This window comes from Talpa occidentalis, unplaced genomic scaffold (assembly GCF_014898055.3).
Source record: "Talpa occidentalis isolate TD23 unplaced genomic scaffold, MPIMG_talOcc4v2.1, whole genome shotgun sequence".
In the NCBI taxonomy this organism is placed as follows: Eukaryota; Metazoa; Chordata; class Mammalia; order Eulipotyphla; family Talpidae; genus Talpa; species Talpa occidentalis.
This window is the reverse complement of record NW_026555331.1, coordinates 135,848,392-135,867,184: the sequence shown is the minus strand read 5'-3', so window position 1 is coordinate 135,867,184 and position 18,793 is coordinate 135,848,392. Positions and strand designations below refer to the sequence as shown.

At 33.5% G+C, this 18,793-nt stretch overlaps 1 long non-coding RNA gene across 1 annotated transcript in view; it reads right to left on the bottom strand.

Moving 5' to 3' along the window:
- Positions 1-18,793, bottom strand: part of LOC129145348 (uncharacterized) — a 514,917-nt gene that overhangs the window by 354,360 nt on the left and 141,764 nt on the right. The window lies entirely within an intron of this gene.

The following is an 18,793-nucleotide window of genomic DNA, read 5'->3' as shown; positions in this document are numbered from 1 at the left end:
TCTCCTCAGACTTTTCTCCTGAAATACCCTTCTCTGAAAGACATTTTTTTACTCCGAACTTCTATACTCAGGCAGACACCTTTTGTATCATGTATTGATATTATTAAGTCCCTTATACCATTTTAACCCTTTCTCTCTCCCATATCCTTCTTAACTTCAGAAGCCCCACTTAATTTATTAGTGTCCACTAGTGCTTATATATATATATATATAAACACAGCAGAGTGGATCTACACTGCAACTGCCCCTCTCTCAGGTAGATTGTACTGTACAGGTGTAACTCTTAAAAACAATTTAATTACATTTTTTTCTATCCCTTTCTTCCATAGTTTTACCCCTAAAATATGCTTTAGTTATCTGTTTATCTTTCAGTGGTAGATGAATTTATTTTGTTGTAATTTTCTTGTGAATATGTGGAGGAGGTGAACCTGCCTTCTTCATTCTGCCATCATCTTGCATCCAATCAAGACATATGCTTCTCTACCTGAACTTCTTCCCTCAGGTACTTTTCTCCTAAGACATACACTTTTATCCATAGAGCTCTTCTCAGATACTTTAGCCTCAGATATCTGTTTCTCAACACTTCTCTCCATAGACATCTTTTCTCCTTAGAACTTCTCTCCTCAGACAGCTTACTCCTAGGAATTTCTCAGAAACCTTTCTCCTCAGAATTTCTCATAGATACCTTTATCTTAAACACTTCTCTCCTTAAACTTTTTTTTTCCTCAGACCTTCTCTCCCCCAACACTTTTGTCATCAGAAATTCTCTTCTCAGATACTTTTCTCCTCATACAGAAAGTTTTCTCTTCAGATACTTCTCAGACAGGCATCTTTCTCCTCAGACACTTTCCCCTTAGATACTTTCCTTAGATGAAAAGTTTTCTCCTCACTTTTTTATTTACAATAGTTTTCTCCTCAAAATTTCTCTCTTAGGCAATTTTCCTCAGAAAAACAAGATTTTGAAGACATAGAATGATATTTTAATTTTAAAACACTTCAACACACACATTCACATCTGTGCATGTGCATACACACATAACACACCTATAATCTAAAATTGTATATACAGTAATTTTTAATTGAGGGATTGTTTTCAGATCTGGCCAAAATAAAATAATCATTCTATACTAGCTGTTAAGTCTCCCAGTGAGTACAATTACAAATCTTGGAAAGAAAAAAAAAATTGCAATCTGTTTAGACTTTGAAAAGCACAGGACAAGTAGGTTGGACTAGAAATCAAAACTCAAATTATATTGATGATATATTTTTTGTCACTAATATATTCTGGTCTAGATTCTCTGATGGCCACTGTCTCAGAACTGTGCAGTGAGCACAGAGGAAAAGTCCTCAACAGAAACCCTATTACTCTTTCTTGACAGATCCAAGAAGGGATATTATGGAAGTAGTTCTCATTTCTATTCACTATTTTGTTTGTTTTATTGTCCTTTTGGCCTGAGGAAAATTACAGTATTGAGGCTTTACTCTGGGATCAGAAGAGATCAAAGTTTCCTAAAATGATGAGAGAAATTCTTTCTCTTTTGCTAGAGGAACTGGGAAATGAATGTCCCTATGGCCTAAAGTTTGCGTGAGAATTTCTGTTAACTTTCTCTCTGCTTATACCCCAAAGCATACCAACTTAAAGGAAATGTATGACAACACCATGAGTTTGAAACAGATACTATTTTATGACAGGGAGGGTGAGGGGATAAAAAAGTAGTCTTAAGAGCTATAAGATGTGAGGAAAACTGAGAAAGGGAGATAGAAAAAGAGAACTAACTTTGTGTAGAAGTCTTGTCTTTCTCCTGAATTCACATGTGAGAAACTGAATTAGTTGACTGCCAGTTAAAGAAACAAAAATTAGGGCCTCCCTGGTGGCACAAGGGGTTAAGCACAGCACTGTGAAGCTACCTGCAGCCTCTGCAACACGAGTTCAATCCCCAGCCTGCCAGGGAGATAACCTCATGGCCAGCAGACCTCTCCTGGCTCGCCTGCTGCTCCCCTCAGCAGTGTATTTCAGTCAGTCTGCCTGTTCTGCTCCCCACTCTGTCTCTGGTGAATCCTCTCACCCCCTGCATCTCTGGCCTATACCCCAGTTCTTGTATGCATAAATAAATCTTTTTTTAAAAAAGGAAACAAAAATTAAATAATGTCTAAAAGAGTTTAAGAGGACCCAAATGAAAACAAAAATATTTGGGATGTAATGCAAAATCATTTGACACAATAAGAACCAGAAAAACTTCAACAACTACCAATGAAATAGAAAAGTCATAAATCTTTAACCAGAAGTCGGCTTGAATGACATATCATTGACCAATTCTAGAGAAATCTAATCAACTAAATAAACAGTACTACAATGGATTATAATCTATCTATTTCAATAGAAAATAATGGCTTATACTGATAGCAATGAATGAATATATAAATGGAGGAAAGCAAAAGTTCTCATTTCAGTTGAATGCCAACTAATAAATACAGGAGAATAAGGTTAGCAAATTATTACTGACTGCCAAAACACTGGAATAAAGATTTGATAAGGAACAATATCAATATTGACATGATATCAGAATATATCCCAAGAAAAATCCAAAGGATTTTTATTGTGAGGTTTATTTAAAAGTCTCAATTTCAAAATAGAATCTCAACCCTAGAAACACTTGCTACACCAAGAGCCACTTGTGGACACTTAATCTGTCGTCTAATGTCACCCTCCTTGACCATTTATGCTTGCTCTGCTGATGGTGAGGAGCAGTGCAGGGATGATCAGGAACAGATTCTGATAGTGGTGAGTGTATTATTTTATTATTATTGTAGTGGTGAGTGTATTATTTCATTCTGTACTGTTCTTCACTGTACATTTGTCTATTATTGTCCCTGTGTTTGATTTTAGTCTTTAACAATTATTTAGTATTTGGCTTTAATGTGTGACATAGTAAGTCATATTTCTGATTAAAAGCTGATATCATACTAACCTTTTCTGAAGGAGGGGAAGGAAGCTTTCAGAAAGATTAACATGCTGGAGGGGAGGAAGGAGGAAGAAGATTACCTGTCAGTTACCTTCTTTCCTTGTTTCCTGCTTTTCTCCCTCTCAGCTGCCTCATTTCCCTCTGTAGAGATTTAGTAGGCCTATATAATGCAAGCCATTTCAGATAATCTTTAGTAATGTTTAAATAACATTAGCAACATGTCTTTATAGTGCTGCTCTTACTGAAATATGCACTAATAATATTCAATATTTGTGTTTCATCATTATGATCAGTTATTAAGTGTAAAAAAAAAAAGATGTCTACAGAATGGGTGCTTAGAATGCCAGTTATTCCAAAATGTATTTAGTTCCATAACAAAATACCTTTCACACATTTCTCTGCAGTCCTAATAAATTTGTTGTTGTTCCAGAAGATGAAATTTCATAAAGTCCTCCAAGCTGAACTATGAAATCAGGTATCAATGAAAAGATGTAGTAGTATAAAATTGTGATTTATTTAAGGTCTCGAATGACCTAGAAAGTTTCTGGATTTCAGCAATGTAAAATATAGTAGGATTCCACAGTGAACAAGGAAATCTTGATGATCATCCACTAAAGATATCTATAAGTCCACTAAAGACAATTTCTGTACCATTTCACAAGTGTTTGAAGAGAAACTTGTTAAAGATTCTGTCCACAAGAAGAAATGTTCTAAAATCTAGATTGCCTTCAATTTAGTCAAAAAACCAACAATTCAGTCTATTGAACAGAAGCAACCTGTATACATAAACCCCTTCCCAGAGTTCAGAATCAAGTGGTTAGCACAATTCATTTCCATAAATTGGGTCTCTAAGAATAACATTCTTCATTATCTACTTGCCTATCAAAAGAACAAAACACCAATAAAACTATTTTGCAATGTATCACAAAATATACAGGGTATTTAAACATTTTTTGGTAATACATCACATCTAGTAGAATAGCCATAGTCAAAAAGACAATATGTACCAAGAAACGGGAAGGTTGTAGATAAAAGGGAACCTTTGTGAATAGCAGGAATGTAAATTGATGTGGCCACATAGGAAAGCTTGTGGAAATTCCTAAAGAAATAAATATAGAACTATCACATGCGCCAGCAGTTTCAACTCTGGGTATTTATCTAAAGAGGGGGAAACACTAATTTGAAAAGATACATACACCCCCATGTTTGATGCAGCGCAATTTATAATAACCAAGATATGGAAGTAACATAAGTCTGAACTGACACATGAATGGATAAAGAAAATAGGATATATAGATGCAGGTGTGTGTATGTATAGCTAGCTAGCTAGAAGATGGATAGACAGACAGATGATCTAGATATATAAACACATACATACAATGGAATATTATTCAGATATACAGAAAGAATAAATTTTTGTCTTTTGCAACAGAATGACTAGACCCTGAGGGCATTATGCTAGGGTAATAAGTCAGAGAGAGACAAATACCATATGATCTCATTTACATGTGAAATATAAAACAAAAAAAAACATAAAAGAACTCATGATACAAAGAGCAAATTGGTGACTACCAGAGGTAGGGAAGGGGAGCAAAATGGAAGAAGAGGGTTAAAAAGTACCAATTCCCAACTATAAGTCATGGGGACTTAATATACAGCATGGTGACGTAATGTTGAAAGCCTTCATCAAAAGACAAAAATATGGGGCCTCCCCAGTGGTGCAGCGGTTGAGCGCTGGGTTGCGAAGCTGCCTGCAGCCTCTGCAGTGCTGGTTCGATCTGCGGCCGCCGGCTGAGGGTCCCACATGAGTGGACCTCCCCTGCCGCCCGCTGCTCCCCTCAGCAGTGTACTTCGTCAGTCTGCCTACTCTGCTCTCTGCTCTGGCTCTGGTGAATTCTCTCACCTTCCCATGCTTCTGACTGTACCCAGTGCTTGTATAAATAAATAAATAAATCTTAAAAAAAAGACAAAAATATGTAACTATTTTATATGGTGATAGCTATTATTAGCTAGACTTATGGTAATCATCTCATAATGTATACAAATACCAAATCATGATGTACACCACACACTAATATAGTAATAAATGTTAATTATATGTTGAATTTGTAATTTGAATTTATAATTCATATATCATTTTAGAAAAATATATAGAGATCTATTAGACAAAAGCAAAAAAAGGAAATCTCATGCATAGAAATTCAGTAGGTGGTATTACCCATTGCTTTTGAAGAGATGACATTAAGGAATATACCATGTTTGGGGAACAATGAAAACATTACCAAATAGATATTGAAAGCATTGCACATTTCAGTTTAGTATCTCACAGGTGTTTCATGTTTAATAAATAGAAAATTGAATTCAATATCGCTAACATGTGGCCTTCCTTTCAAAACATGTATACATGCATGTGCCCACAAAACATGTATACACACATGTGCCCCCACACACATGCAAAAAAAAATTAGTTTAGTTTTGTTCTGTTACTTTGTTTGCTTTTTTAATCACAGTGTGACTAACATTATCCATTTGTTCAGACCAGAAGCCTGGGGACACTTTAAAGTTTTCTTGTGTCTCGGTTAATGTCCAATCTTAAGATACATGAACTTTTCCTTCTCAATAGACCTATCTCTCCTTTTGCACTGACTGTTATTTCAGATTTCCATTATGCCTTGTTCTAAGTTAGTACTATAATATTGCAATTGATATTCCTTACTGTTCCTCTTTCTCAATTGTAGTTCCATCAATAAATTTGTCACACTGTTGTCAGAATTATCTTTTTCAAAATATCTAATGGATGGAGTCATTTCCTCTTTAATAGTTCTTTATTATTCTTAGAATAAAATGCAAACTCCTTATCATGGCATAAAATACAGCACAAAAATGTGCCCTTTTAGCATTCCTATTTCATACAGAATAGATTCATAAGATATAATTTCTAACTATATGGGATCTGTGTTCAAATGGAAAAATGTTAAAATGTATGAACAGATAGCATATGTAAGGACACAGCATATTTTATTACTGACATTTTGCGTACCAGTTTTTATAAAACGCTCATTTCTAAATCTCTTACAAGCAACCTTTCCTTCAACAAATCTGTGTCAACATCCTCTCAAGTGACCACCAAAACTTAATCTCATATCCCTTTAATGCATTATCAACACTGCTAGCAGACTGATGTTTCGAAAATATAGATTGGATCCTATAACTTCCCAGCTTAAAAGCTTTCAGTGGCACCGTATCGTCTATGGGATAAAATTCAAATGTGGTGACATTGCCTTCATGGCCTATTAAAATCTGACTCTAAATTATCTTTCATGCTTTATCTTCCACAAATCCTACTCTAGGTCTAGCAACAACACATCACATCATTCTTTGAACCAATATTGACAAAACTATTTTTTCTTTCAAGTTTTCCTTACCTTACCTCTCACAGATATCATTCATTATTCTTTGTAAATATAAATGACTACTGAATACTCATCCAATAGCACTGCTATTTTCATTTTAGAACAAATATGTATCTCAGGGACAAATGTGTATGAGAAATAAAATTTGGTGATCTGAATGACCAAATGTATGTATTTCCTGTGAATTGAAATACCACATAAGTCTTCAAATCCATACATCTAGTATATTTCTTTTTTTTTTTTTTCAGTTTAAAGTTGATAAAACTTATTGATGGCTTGCATGTGAGAACTCCCATTACCTATGGAAGAGAACAAGAAATTTGACGATGAACCCACATTTCCTCTTGGAGAAAACTACCTGAAATTGAGTAAGCTGCTATACTATTAACCAAGCTTCCCACTTTGACTCAAACTGCATTACTCTCTTCTATTTTAGTTTTAGGCTGCTTCATCTAATTGTCTCTTCTTGGGCTGTATTCTGTAAGTTCCCTTTGCTACCCTGATTTTTGTCTTGTAAGTTTTCTGTAATAATTGGAAAGGTGATTAATTTTTTTTAATTTTATGATCATCAAAAATACCATTTCCAATAATCAACCAATGACTTTCAGGTTTTTTTTTTTTTTAAGGCAATAATTTGGCCAAACAGTATGTTACTAGGAAATGATGTAATTGAAAACATTTTTCTCTTTGGAGGATCTTACTTATCTATTGTTCTCATCTAATCACGCTTTTCTTACCTACAGAAATATTCTTTGGTATAAAGACAAATGTGACCTGAAGAAGGCAAGGACTCTGACAACCTCCAGGTCTTTTGGATATGTATTTTGCAAATACTCATTAAAATAATAATTTACTTAATTACATACTAAGGATTTATTATTTAAGATTTTCCAAATTTACCCTGCTGACTTTAAATTTTCATTGAAGCCTCTATAACTCTGTCCATCAAGTGTTGAACTTAGCATCAAGACCCCCTACAAACTTCTAGGATGCAGAAGTACTATAAAGGATCTCATTATAAATGAATTAAACTCCATAAGAGTCCCCACAATGCAGTTTACAGCTTGACACCCCAGGACTGTGCTTTAGAGAGTTGACCATGTTTTTATTTTTGTCACCAATGGTAAACTATGTTGCTTTGATAATGAGTGCTAAACTCAGAAGTACTCAACTGTTATTTTCCTCCCAATTGATTTTTTTAATCTCAAGGTGACCCAGTCTGATATATGCCTATACCTGTTCTACAAAGTTCTCAATATATCCTAGCAAGCAATACTAAAGGTAATAAAAGTTGCAAGTCATCTATCTAAAACTACCTGGATAATGAAAGTTCATTTCAGGGAGCTGAATAGATAAGATATTGATTCTGGTGAAAGACAATGTATGCTCAACTCATGGTCTGGCAATAGAGGGAAAGAAATTAGAGAGGCTGGCTGTCACCACAAATAACCTGAATCTCCTCGTGAATGAAGATGGTTTCTAAATGTGTAAAATCTTCAACTTGGAGGAACTTAAAAATTATAGCACTGTCAAATAAAGCAGAAAGAATGTAGAAGAGGATTTCATTAATTACAATCCAGTAGTAGATGTGGCTCTTTAATTAAGATCAAGCAAAGTGACTGTTCTGTATCACATATTAAACTGAGGAACTTGTCCTTCTCCATGACTTTGTCAAAGTGAAAAATTTTGTTAGTTTAGTTTGTTTTATTTTTAATGCCTTATGTTACCAAGCATTGTTCTAAATGTTATGGACCCAATGTTGCATAATGAATTATATAGAAAAAGTACCTGTGTTCAGAGAATTTATATTCAAAGAGACAAAATTGAATAAAATGCTTTATGTGCAAATATACTTTTCAGTAGTAAATATGTTGTAAAGGAAAATTAATGTAAAGTGATGGTTCTAGGAAAGAAGAAATTCTTCATAGGAAAGGATATTAAGGGAAGACTGATATGAAGATGATGATAGTTGAGTAAAGATCTAAATGAAGTGAAAATCCAACCACATGATCATGAGCTTTCTAATCTCAAAGGAAACCAGGTACACATTTTCAGGAGAAAATGATAGGCATGTTTAAAAAAAAAGTCCAGGATATTTTAATAAGAATATGAAAATTCAGTCATGAAGGCTCAGAGTTCTCCAGGGATTAAGTCAACCAGGGTCTTATAAGGACCTTGCTAAGTGCTACAGATGTTCTTCTAAATATGGTTGGAAAGCTATGCAAAGATTTTAGGTAGAAGAATGACAATCATTTTTTTTTTTAAAAAGAGAGACGTTTCAAAAAGAGGAATCATAGAGACTAGCTGAGAAAACTTTAGACTAGTTTGAACAAGAAATGAGAATAGTGGTTACAATTGGAATATGTCCAACATAGTGAATAAATCAAAAATAAAGTATAAAGAATTTCCTTATGTATTGGAATAGTATTTGAATGTCAAAATAATTATATTATTTTGAATCTGAGTGGCTCATTAACTGGTAGTCCTATGCATTTAGACAGAAAAGACTAGATAATAAAAAATATTCATGGAGATGTGAGAATCAAGTGTTTGGATTTAGTTATCTTACATTTGAAATGCACATGAGATATCTAGAGAAAAATACATTTCAGGAAAGATCACAAGACAGTAAGAGAAAGGAAGACTTTCTGAATAAACATTTGTGTGTCATCAGTATATAGCCAAATTTTAATGCCATAGGTCAAGATCACCAAATGGTCAAAAAAAAAAAAAAAAAAAAGGAAAAAAAGTACATGGAACCTTGCAATTTGATGGCATTTCCAAGGCAGAAGGACAAATGAACCAAGCAAAAGAATCACTAATGCCTAGCAGTGATCACTACCAGAATCCAAGAAATGAAACAGCTTTAAGACTGAAGGTATCATCAACAGAGTCAAGTGCTCTGAAATTTTAATTCAACAGGAACTGAGTTTTAATCAATCAATTGCTATAACATAGAACCCCAAATGTCAGTGGGGTAATATAGATGTTTCTTTCACTTCTGCAAATAAATTAAATGTACATTAGCAGAGGATATAAAAAGTGGGGGCTTGTCCCATATCATTTGCATGCCAGGCTTCCTCTGACCCCAGAAAGATTAACTGTAGTTGTAGGAGTGAGTTATCTTTTGTAGATGACCACAATGTATCTTTGGCAATCTGGCAAGAAACTAGAAAAAAATAAAATATCCCTATCTCTCTCTCATGCCTCCTTTTCATCTCTTGCTGACCCCCTAAGCTCAACACCCACATTGGTCAAGTTCAACTGGAAGAGCCAAAGAAGGCATTGATGCAGTACATAAATTTAAGAAATTTGGAGGAAAAGTCGGGCATAGATTTGATGGTATAAGCACATAAATGTAGCCTTGTTTCAATTGTTAAAATTCTGTAAGTATTGATATGTGGTTTCTTGTTTCCTTTTTGTGGAAATGTCTTAAATACACCTATGCATAATGTACATGCATTCAGTTTGCACACACAAAAAATTGGTATGGTTATAACTGGAATTTCTTTGTATTTATAGATTAATTAATATTGAATTTTTTATATTGGGCCCTCACACCTATGGGCTATTTTGTTATTTGGGTCATCTTTTATGACTTTCAACAATATAATTTTCTACTAGAAATATTGTACTTTCTTTCAGGGATTACCTAGATCTGTTTTGCTACCTCATAAAATATTTTTTAATCTATATATTCCCATTGGTTATTGCTAATGTACAGAATCATTATGGTTTTCATGTATTTCTTGTGTCTGACAGAATGGCAGTAACATTAAGTTCTCTCTAGGTATTTTATCTCTTCTTCTAAAATATATTTTACAAAAATAAATTGACCATTTTTAAAATGTTTCTGATTTTCTGCTGTCATTTAATTTGAACAAACTTTGCCCCACACTCACTTCACATGATTGTCTTCTTACTTAGGTCTGGGGATTTGGTTTGCATCTTTGTATGAAGGTAAGGAAGTTCTAATCTTACTGGATAACAGTTGCTTTTTTTTCTTAATCAGTGAGTGCTCAATATTCAAGTAATGATTTCACATTTTGAAGATGACATTTCTCGTTTATAGCTTAATGTCCTGAGTTGTTCCATGTGATATGGACTTATATACTTTTTTATTTAATTTACATTCTTTGGCTTAGCTGTCAAACATATTATTCTCACAAAAAGACATGTAATTTTTCCTATTGTAAAAAGACACCCTTTGAAACTCTTCCTTTTCATCTGCTCTTTGAATTGTTAATAAAATCACCTGCAAGAATATCTCAGTTTTCTTACACTCATTTTTGTGTACAACAGAAGTGGCAAATTATTTAAATTAATTTTTCAATTCCACAAGTGGATATTGTTTTATTGAGAATTATATCAAATCTTCATTAGAAATAGAAAACGAGTAATGAGTATTTTAAAAATGTGTTTGTTTCTGATTTTTCCAATTCCCCTCCTTCAGTTGAACTGGTAAAGTATTATCTCTCTTTCACTATTCATTTTTCCTTATTCATTTTCTTAACGATAGCCTTCATTTATGTTCCTTCAGTGATTACTCTTAAATATGTATGTCTATATTTATGTATAACTATATATCATATATGCAAATATTATTATAAAGGACAGTCTCACTTCTGATTCTGGATTTAAGTAAGAATCCAGAGGAGTCTCATATTGTGTGTTACTGTAGAGTTTTAATACACTTACAAATAGATAGCTATGGAAATGTATATGCATGGGTTAATATGCAGACATTTCCTCATTCTCTCCACTATGAGAGCCTATAAATGGTGTTACTCCAAGGACATATCCAGTACCCAGATCTTGGTTTCTATATTACATGCTAACAAAATATATCAGAGTTCCTTGGAGAAGTGGTTAATTCCGGAACTTAAGTAGAGCGCATATAGCATGAACACAAGACATGCTGGAGTGCCAGTGGTAGCTCACAGTTTATTTAGACATTTATTTTTAAATTAGTATTTTTTCTCTTTAAGTAAAACTTAATACTGTTGAGCCAAATTTTATTTAGTTTATATCTTCAAGTTATCTCAGTATAAAAATGTTAATAATTAATTTTAATTAAATCTCTGAGCACAGAATCTCATGCAGCAATTTAGTCTTCTAAATGGATGTGTGTAAATGAAAATAATTTATAACTATTTTCAGGCATGCATCCTCTTCTCTGTGCCCTCCTTCAAATAGAAATCAGCCCCTTTGACTATTGGGGATTTTATTAATATAATCAAGCTGCTGGTTTGGAAAAAAAAAAAAAAACTACAAAATCTTAAACCAAAAGCAATAGATTGGGATGTGAAAAGAAATAGAAAAAGGTAATGCACAATAAAGAGTCAAGGACTCAGAAGAATTCAGGAAGACTAAAATGGAAAATTATAGAAATTTTCAGTTGGGATGAGGGTGGTTTATGGCAGTCTTCTATGTAAGGAATTATGAGAGGTGTAAGATGCAAATAACTGGTTCTATGAAAAGTTTTGTTTCTTAACTACATCCCCCGACTACATCCCCCCACTTCCATACACAATTTTCTGAAAAGTCTAAGTACATTTTTGAAATGTTTACTCTTTATTTCTTTAATTAGATCATAGTTTTTTTTTTCCAGAATGTAGCATTTATATCTCTCAGTGTTAGTTTATAGTAGAATATAAGCCATGACCTTTAATTAATGAATTGGTTAAAGTACTTCAAATATTTGGTTGGGTTTAGTAATTAAATATATATGGTTCAGACTTAGGTAATCAAAGAAGCCTTATTAAGGAAGTGATAAAAGTGATACCACAAAGGCATGTTCTGTTTTCCTTTTGCTCTTGTTAACTAGTACTTAGAAAACCAACAGCCTTAACTCCATTAATATTTCACACTCATGGACAAGTAAGAGTACATAAAAGTTTCAAAGGTATGTAATAGCCATGCTAACTAGTTCTCTGATGCCACTTCCCATTTCTTGTCTTGTTGGCATGAATTAATATTGTTTGCATATCTGATTATGTAACTGCTTCAGGTAGAAAATGATACAAGAAGTGAGAATTAGAGTTTTGAGCAAATACAAACTGTTTATCTTTGAATAGAAGACATAATCCCTTTTATGACTCTCAAGCAAACTTCCAATTTCTATCCATTTTATAACACAAATTATTATTTCATGGTGAAAGGGATACAAGAATATGGAAAGAAATACACAAAAATGCATGTTTGCCAATGTTATCTCTTAAAGAATTTAATTTCATACATAGTAAAATAATTGTTTCGCTTACTATAAAGACTACCTTTAACATAAAGAACCAATTACGTAAAATGTTGGTATTGTGTCTCCTTTAGTCATTAAAATCATCTTTACAAGTTTAGTTTTTATAAAAAGTTAAAATGCCTATATTACCAATGGCTATATAAGGTCTACTTCTCATATATTTATATATATGAACCCATACTGTAGTGTTCATGTAGCAATCTTTTTTTTTTTTTGCATAACAGGGTTTCTTGATAAATTATATGCCATGAAAAATGTATATACTTGACCCACTTTATTTCTGCTGTCATTTAACTATACCCTGACTTTATGTTCTCTGCATAAGAAAAAGCCTTTGATGTAAAAATTCATTCTATTGTTAATGATTGTAAGGCTATTATGAATAAGGGCATCCGATTCTTTATTTTGTGTGTGTGTTTAATTTTTATTTATGCATACAAGAGCTAGGTACAGGCCAGAAATGTGGGAGGGTGAGAGGATTCACCAGAGACAGAGTGGGGAATAGAATAGGCAGATTGACTGAAATACACTGCTGAGGGAAGCAGTGGGCAAGACAGGAGAGGTCTGCTTCGCCATGTGTGTTGCTCCCTGGCAGTCCGGGGATCGAACTCATGCTGTAGAGGCTATGGATTGCTTCTTAGTGCAGCACTTAACCCCTTCCGCAACCAGGGAGGCCCTGACTCTTTATTTTGTATATATTAAAGTTTAGAACTTAATATTTAGTCATATTTAATAAAACCACACTATTGCATACAGATGACATTTTTAGTCGATTTTAGAGTAAATGCTGTGGAAATTCTCCTAAAGAAATTTTTGAAAATTATGTGATGTATAAATAAATGTGCAGACATATACAGTTAGTATTTTGTATATCAAAGGCAGAAATTGGGCCACCCTGGTGGCACAAAGGGTTAAGACACAACCTATGAAGCTATCTGCAGCCACTGCAGCACAAATTGATTCCTGAGCAGGGAGCTACCCACATGGCGCAGCAAACTTCTCCTGTCTCATCCGCTGCTCCCCTCAGCAGTGTATTTCAGTCAATCTGCCTGTTCTGTTCCCCCCATCTCTGGCAAATCCTCTCACCTCCCACACACACCTCTGGCCTGTATCTAGTTCTTGTATGCATAATAAATCTTAAAAAAAAAAAAAAGGCAGAAATTCATCAGCAAATGGAATTAGTACCAAAGCAAAAGCGAGAACACACCAGCCTAGCACACTTGTGGTCTACCATCTTGACTTTCTGTCCCTCTCTCCACTGAATATACATAGCTATCTTATAAAAGCAGAAGAGAAAGGCTTTATTTGATCCTATTTTTCAACAATACACACATCAGTGTTTATCACAGGGTCTGCTGTGATAAAACCTTGCTGACAATAGGATGAATAAGGAACAGCAACAGGTGAGCAAGGTTGGATGCCGTGAAACACAATGAACAGAATGAACAGGAAAAGGGAAGAAATAACATAATAAATAGACAATGAGGATTTGTGTATGCCTCAGATAAACAAAATCTCTTCTGAGATTAGTAGTATTACACCATGAAGAGTACAGGAGTCAATTTTTACTTGCATTTTCAAAGTCAAAAAGGAATGAACAACTCTGCCAAGCTTGAACAGCTGCTTAATTTTTTCATTCCCCTCTGAAAATCATTTTATCAAAAGCTATATCAACCATATATGCCTTTCTTCTTAGAAAATTTTTCACCCAATACCATCATACTCTTTCCTTCAATCTCAGTTCATCTGCCATCAAGAGTACAGTCATTGCAAGTGACTGAAATTTTCAGGGATGGTGTCCCAAGTTCCCATCCAGCCACCTTACCAATGTCTTCTGACAAGTCCTATGGAATCCAAAATCTGTTCTTCTCAAATATCCATACTTTATCATAAAAAATATCTGCACTTTTTCCCCTTTGTCCTCTTATTCTAAGCAGCACCTGCAGGTACACTGAACACATAATGTTCCCTTCAGTCATTCAAATGTAAGCTGTTGTTTTTTCTCCAACTATCTCAGAATATAGATAAGTTTCATATATTACATAACATTCTTTCTCCCCCATTTTTCTACTTAAAAACTTTTTTTAACCTCTCACCTCCTTCATAAAACTCAGGTCTCTTAAAACATGTCTGTTTTCAAAGAACATCTCTTTGACCAACGCTTTTGGTATCATTTTTGGTTCCATCAATACCCATGCCAGTGATAAACTAAAAATAGTCGTAATTCTTGGTTTTCTTAGCTTAAATAATTTTCCTCAATATAATTACAATCACCAGTCATCTCTTTATTAGGTTGAGCTTATCTTCATAAATAGCAATACCACTCCCTCAAACTGCACTCTCTGATAGCCCATCTGCTGATGACCACTTTTTGTCCTGCCATTTCACTTACTCCAATATGCCCAGCCAGTGACTGCCCAGCCTCTCTGATATCCCCAATCCATCACCACATGCCAATCACATAAACATCACTCTTTTCTCCTTTCTCTTCTTCTATTGTGTAAGACAAGTCAAATTTGATTAATCCAAATTACAGGCTTACTCCATGTTTATAACCATGAAACTGAGCACTTCTGGAGGAAATCAACTAACCATTCTTACTGGTTTGCTTCAAATTTGTAGACACCAATCTCACATAGGCACTAGGCACTCATGATTATGCTGAGCTACATATAAATTTTCCTTTGTTAATAGAAACTGCTTGTACTTTCCTCTGAAAAAATCAAGTTTACAACTCAATCACACTTCATGGACAAAAAGTTATCATATGTGCATATTTCATATAGAAGTGGTCCATTCAACCTTCTGGATAAACCTATATCTAGCTTTCTTCCATATCCTGACCAGTCCTCTGTCTTCCTTGCTGACTCTCCACTTTTGTCCAATTCTTAAACATTGAAGTTCCTCCAAGATTTCCTTCTCAAGTCTCTCCTCAATCTACATGCTATCCTTAGTTTTTCCATGACTCTGTGTTTTTAACATTTTATGTATTTTCTCTTTTGTTTTATGTATAAGCATGTTTTATAATGGAATTTCCAAACATAAAGGATTGATAAACTTAATTTTTTTTTTGGGGGGGGGTAATCCAGCTGCATAGTGACCAGGTGATGAATCCTGGTGCATTTATGATGGCTAGTAGCTGCCCACCAAAACGTCACCATTTTAAACCAAAGATATATCAATTCTTCTTGAAGTAACCCAAAGGTTTTTTATAAGTACAACCACAAATGATTTACCTTTTTTTTATAGCCAGTCAACCCAGTCAGTGTCAAAATCTCCTTAACTTCCATTTGGATAACTGTCTTTTTTCTTTTGTTCTATTTAAATGAGGATCCTAATAAGTTCTCAAAATTGATTTTTTGTTATTTTTTAACATTTATTTTAATGTGCAAAAGATTCCTCATTTTTTCCCCAATTCACATCTGGAAAGAACAAGTTCTATGTCTTGCAGAATTCCTAAAACCCTCTATTTGGCTACTATTAATAGCATCCAATGATGTCAATATGCTCTTAACCTCAATGATTTCTACATGCTTAATTAGAGTTAGAGATATGATGAGAATCATGTTAAATTTTAGACAGGAATATTTCATAGATGATGCCATTTATTTTCAGCTTCTGTGCATTTCAAATCAAAAGACGTATACCTATTTCATTAAGCAGTTAAAATTGACCAGGAGATACTTGCTAATCTCTATATTTAGAATGCTCTTCATAGCCACAAATGACTTCCACACATCATTTTGTTGCAGTCTCAATAGATGTTTCCTGAACCCCCAGCAAAAGCAGCAACTTCACCTACCCCTAGTCAATTCCTCTTATGACTGTAATACATTTACATAGCAATTATTACTATCTGAGACTGTCTAATAAATGGATTAGTTCAAGTATTTATTCTTTCCAACCAAAATTTATGTTTTACATACCAAAGAACTCTGTGGTTTTCATGCCTGGGACAGTTTACAGTAAGAACTCCATAATTAATTGATGACTTATTTGTAATAAAAATCCATTCAAATAACTTGCATTAAACATTTCTAATGATTAAAAAATATAGAATATCATAATTTTGATTAAAAGTAAGCAGAGGCCTATTTAGATTAAATCCAAATGAATTAAAACGGGGGTCTCAGCATTAGTTGTGATAAAACTTGAAAAAGGAGACATTTCAAAAGCAATAATAGCATAAAATGCTACCAAACAGGATTTACTTTAATCAATAGGATAAAGGAAGAACTTTGCAAAGACTAAAAGCTTCCCAAGTATATTTTGCAAGTATATTATTTTGATGATCTTATTTTACAAGTTAAATATTACATTAAATGTATCTCATCCTAGTATGAGTTTTTCATTATAATCATGCCCCAAATAAAATGTATAAAAAAACCTCTTGATCAAATATATTTTATTATAGTCTAATATATATATATATATATTTATGGTAAAAGTTACATTTATAACCTATACATTATAGTATATAGACTGCTACTTTTAATTTCTCAATGTGTAATATAAAGCCCCAATGCAGGCCTAATATTATTGATTACTTATGGCATTTAACTACCTTTTATATTTTGCCTTTTTCTAGTACCAATATCTGAAAATAGAAAAAATTACTTGTACACATTTTATATTACAGATTTAATTAACATTACAATTACCTTAAAGGCTTTTTCTTCCAGGATTGATAGATAAAAGTGACAGAACAATGTCAGGTATGTAAAACATTCAGTAAATGTGTTTCCTTCACTCTTGAATAAATACACTTAAGTTGGGGATAAGGAAGGAGAAAGAATAATTTATCTCTGAGACATATAATAATTAGGCTTTCTCCAATAGTCTGGGTTTAATTGTATGTCACATAACAAAGCTTATGTGTCTGTTCCTCAAACAGATGAACATCCTTTTTTATGTCCTTCTGCTACCGGTTCATAGCATATGAAGTTTAGCATTGGAAATGGTAGTACACTTTACTACTGACAAGTTGCTGAACATCCTTGCACTTGTGAGTAAATCCTTTAACTTATTTTAATATGAATATATGTTACAACTATCTAACCAGCCTGTAATCAAGCTCATAGCAAAATACAGACATAAAATGGAAACGACTGTAACATATACATATTACTGTTATTGATTCGTAATATTAACAAATAATTAACTAGATGTGATGGCCAGTTTTCTGATGACATGTTCTAAGTTCAATTTTGAGGCAATCTATTATACTGAAGGGCATTTTCGTTAGGTAAACTTATCTGAGTTCTGTTTATCCCTAATGATAGTGAAAGGTGTTTTTCCCATTGAAATATCTACTTTGTGTGGGCTCTGAATTATATGATGTACCCACAATAGCAATGAAAGATTAAACAAGGCATATTATGAAAGAAAATTTTTTAAATTATGTTGAAAGATTGACTAAATATTAGGGCAGTTAGTTCTACAGTTGTTGGAGATACTACATCACCAGACTGAGGAATGTGTTTCTAAGCCATTAATTGCTTCTAGGTCTGGTTGTCAGTTTCCATAGTAACCATTAAGAAGTAAAATACTTAATTTTTTATGATAATGTTTTTCACAGTTTCTTTTCTAGAATGATTCATGAGTTGATCATGTATCCATCAAGTAATTGCTGTTAGAATAAACATATCTACCAGCTCACAGCTTGGTAAGCACACCAAGGCATCCTCATGATAAAACATACTTCTTTACAATTTGAGAGCAGCAGTCAAGTTATTGATCAGACAGCCTCATGGCTGACTCAAATAATTTGTCATATTTAAATATTCTTAACTAATATAACAGCCAAGACCAAAAACAGTAGATTAATATGTAAGCAATGTTTAAGTACACAGGGCTAGTTCTGTATGTTGCAATTTGTTTAATAATGACTGTTTGGTGACCAACTATGAGTGTTTTGGTGCTATTTCTAGAAGCTTTCATGTAGTTATTATATCTAAAACAATATGCCAAGACAAATATGGATTTCTTTTATAAACACAAATATACCCAGAAGTAAAGCAAGTCTGACATCTAAAACATAACATATGGCCTCTATTTCCAACAGAGCAATAATTCACTTAAAACTGTAACCATCCTCTTTCTCAAGAACTTCGCAGTTTGTACCAAAATTCAAAACAAAACATCTTTTTCCTTAAAACATC